Source organism: Rattus norvegicus, chromosome 3 (genome assembly GCF_021556685.1).
Source record: "Rattus norvegicus strain SHRSP/BbbUtx chromosome 3, alternate assembly SHRSP_T2T, whole genome shotgun sequence".
NCBI classification, from domain to species: Eukaryota; Metazoa; Chordata; class Mammalia; order Rodentia; family Muridae; genus Rattus; species Rattus norvegicus.
The window spans coordinates 157882057-157882498 of NC_141536.1; positions in this window are offsets into that span (position 1 = coordinate 157882057).

Sequence of the window (442 nt, forward strand, 5' to 3'; positions counted from 1 at the left end):
GATGAAGCCAGGGAGATGACGTACGGGGGGACACTCAGCATGTAGAAGGAACTTGTGCCAGAGGTCAAGCTGTGGGTGTGGATGGACAGCAAGACGGGTTGTGTGGTTGGAGGAGAAAGGAAGAGGGAAGACCTCACAGTCCTGAGACAGGCAGTAGTGAGATCCTGAGTTCTCAGGGAGCATGGTGAGCACTTGAGGTTTATCTTTTTTTTTTTTTTTTTGGTTCTTTTTTTTTTTTTTTTCGGAGCTGGGGACCGAACCCAGGGCCTTGCGCTTCCTAGGCAAGCGCTCTACCACTGAGCTAAATCCCCAACCCCCTGAGGTTTATCTTAAGTGGGAGGGAGAGCCAGGGAGAGACATGACCGGGCTCTGTCTTAAAAGGATGAGTCTTGTTACCAGGAGGAGGGCAGATGTTAGGGGTGGCAGTGATTGTGAAGGAAGT